This window comes from Leptonychotes weddellii, unplaced genomic scaffold (assembly GCF_054177405.1).
Source record: "Leptonychotes weddellii isolate Sample4059 unplaced genomic scaffold, ASM5417740v2 HiC_scaffold_9137, whole genome shotgun sequence".
Taxonomy (NCBI): Eukaryota; Metazoa; Chordata; class Mammalia; order Carnivora; family Phocidae; genus Leptonychotes; species Leptonychotes weddellii.
The window spans coordinates 4,837-8,278 of record NW_028062941.1 but is presented as its reverse complement, the minus strand read 5'-3'; the positions used below and the strand labels follow the sequence as shown (position 1 = coordinate 8,278).

Here is a 3,442-nt window from a genome sequence, read left to right as displayed (position 1 = left end):
AGCCAATGATGGAGAAAAAATAGGCTTTTCAACAAATAGTGCTCAAACAACTGGACATACACATGAAAAACAGAAATGAATCTAGGTATAGAACTTACACTTTTCACAAAAATTAACTCAAAATAAATCATATATATATATATAATGCAAATCTGTGAAATTTCTAGAAAACTTAAATGAGCTTGGGTATGGCAATAACTTTGTAGGTACAACACCACAGGCATAATTCATGAAAAAAATAATTGATAAGCTGGACTTCACTAAAATTAAAAATATCTGCTCTGGAGGAGCTGTTCGGGGGCGCCACCAAGAGCTGCCACATCCAAGACCAGGAGCTGCTGCCATCACAGCCATGGTGTCAGTAAGTAGCACTATGGACAGCTCCCATGAGGACATGATTCACGATGCCTAGATGGACTACTATAGCACCTGTCTAGCAACCTGCTCATCAGACAGGTCCGTTATAATCTTCAGTGTGCTCAGTGGAGGGCAGATCCTCATCACCAACCTCAGGGGTCATGAGGGTCCTGTGTAGCAAGCAGCCTGGGCCCACTCCATGTATAGGAACATCCTGGCATCCTGCTCCTATGATCAAAAAGTCATTATCTAGAAAGTGGGGAAGAGCACCTCAGGGAAGATGCACAGGCACATAGGCCACAAATCCTCAATAAACTCTGTTTGCTGGGCCCCCCATGCCTGCAGCCTAATCCTGGCCTGTGGGAACTCAGATGGGGTCATCTCCCTGCTGATGTACACTGGAGAAGGCCAGAGGGAAGTGAAGAAGATCAACGATGCTCCCATTATTGGCTGCAATGCCATCAGTTGGGCCCCTCCTACTGTACCTAGAAGCCTCATAGACTAGCCATTGGGGCAGAAACCCAACTACTTCAAGAAGTTCACATCAAGTGTCTGTGACAACCTCATCAAGCTGTGGAAGGAGGAGGAGGACAGCCAGTAGAAGGAGGAACAGAAGCTAGAAGTGCACAGTGACTGGGTTTGAGATGTGGCCTGGACCCTCTCCATTGGCCTTCCCGCCAGCACCACTGTCAGCTGCCCAGTGTGAGGACAGACGTGTGTTCATTTGGACATGTGATGACAACTCAGGCAATGCGTGGTCACCCAAACTGCTGCACAAGTTCAGTGATATTTTGTTGCATGTGAGCTAGTCCACCACAGCCAACATCCTGGCTGTCTCAGGTGGAGACAATAAGGTGACCCTTTGGAAGGAGTCCATCCACGGGCAGTGGGTGTGCATCGGTGATGTCAACAAGGGCAGGGGTCCCGTCTGCTTCTGTCACAGAGGGCCAACAGAACAAGCGGTAACAAGACAGGTAAGGCCCAGCTCCCCACCTGCTGGCTCCAGGACTGCTTCTTCCTGGACGAGCTGACCAAACAGCTGGGAGGAACAGCTCCAAGATTACCTTCCCAGGAGTAGTTACAAATGCAACCAGATTGATTATCTGCGTAACATGATTTGATATGGTTTGTAATCATGCTGAAAGCATTCATATTAGGAGGGAAAAGCTATAAATGATCTTCAAATCTATTGTTTTAAAATATTTTTGGCCATTTTTATGTATCTTTTGGGTTCAGGCATTATTTGGGGGTTTTGTTTCTAAAATAGTTAAATAAACTCATATTGCTTCTCTGGAAAAGACAATGTTGAGAGAATGAGAAGACACATCACAAACTAGGAGAAAATATTTGCAAAAGATTCATCTGATAAAAGACTGTTATCCAAAATATATAAAGGAACTCCTAAAACTCAAAAATAAGGAAACAAATAGCCCAACTAAAAAATGGGCCAAACATCTTACCAGCATCAAAGAAGATAAACATATGGCAAATAAGTGCATGGTAAGATGCTCTGCATCATATGTCATCAAGGAAATGCAAATTAAAGCAACAATGACATACCACTACACACCTATCAGAATTGCCAAAATCCAGAGTGCTGACAACACCCAATTCTGGCAAGCATGTAGAACAATAGGAACTCTTATTTATTGCTGGTAGAAATGCAAAAAGATACAACCATTTTGGAAGATAGTTTAGCAGTTTCTTATAAAACGCTAAACATAGTCTTACTATATGATCCAGCAATCACACTGCTTGGTATTTACCCAAAGGTGTTGAAACTTATATCTACACAAGAAACCTGCACATGGATGTTTATAGTAGTTTTATTCATAACTGCCAAAACTTGGAGGCAACCAAGATGTCTTTCACTAGGTGAAAGGATAAAGAACTGCGGTATATCCAGGCAACGGAATATTATTTGGCACTAAAATCAAATGTGCTATCCAGTCATGAAAAGGCACAGAGGAACCTTAAATGTATATTACTAAGTGAAAGAAGCCAATCTGAAAATTCTACATACCGTATAATTCCAATAATATGGACACTCTGGAAAAAGCAAACTATGGAGGCAGTAAAAAGAAAAGTAGTTGCCAGGGTTGAGTAAGGAGAGATGAATAGGTGAGGCACAGAGCATTTTTAGGGTATGAAACTACTTTGTATGATACTATAATGATGGTTACATTTGTCCAAACCTATGGAATGTGCCCCACCAAGAGTGAATCCTAAGGTAGACTCTGGACTTTGGAGGATTATGATACATCGGTGTAGGTTCATCCATTGTAACAAAGGTCCCACTCTGCAGGAGATATTGATAAAGGACAAGGCTATGCATGTGTGGGGGCAGAGAAAATCTCTATACTTCCCTTTCAATTTTTCTATGAACCTAAAAGTGCTAAAAAAAAAAAAAAGTCTAAATCAGTAAATGGAAAGGAAAATATGCCTTTGGGTTTTTTTGCATACCTGATTTCTATTAACCAGTATACCCACTAAGCATACAAGAGAATATCCAAGCATCTGTACCTTGTGATGGCCTGTCTTAGTCTGCTCAGGCTGCCATAACAATATGTCACAGACTGCATGGTTTAAATAAGAGAAATTTATTTTCTCAGGGTTTTGAAGGCTGGAAAATTCAAGATCAAGGTCCGAAGGGGTTCAGCTTCTGGGGAGAGCTCAGTGGCTTATAGATAGTTGCCTTCTTTCTGTGTCCCCTTATGGTAAAAACAGAAATCAAGTTCTCTGGTATCTCTTCTTATAAGGACACTAATCCTCTTAGATCAAGGTCCCACCTTTATGACCTCATTTAAACTTAATTACTTCCGTAAAGACCCTATCTCCAAATACAGTCACATAGGGAGTTACAGCTTCAACATATAAATTTGGGAGCGAACACATTCAGTCCATAACATGGCCCAACCCTAAAAAAAGAATGGATCTAAATAATATGCTCTCAAGGAAAGATTTTGGGGGGCAACTGAATATACCGCAGTTAGTGCCCCCAAATCCTCTCTAGGCAAGGCATGCCACTATCCAGATAGTAGCTAAGGTATTCTACAAGTCAATTCATTGCTACTGTCAGTAGGTC

General features: G+C 41.7%; 1 pseudogene; it reads left to right on the top strand.

The window, feature by feature from the left end:
* The first annotated feature begins 293 nt into the window (after positions 1–293).
* On the top strand, positions 294–1,323 carry LOC102728012 (protein SEC13 homolog pseudogene; annotated as a pseudogene).
* Positions 1,324–3,442: the final 2,119 nt, after the last annotated feature.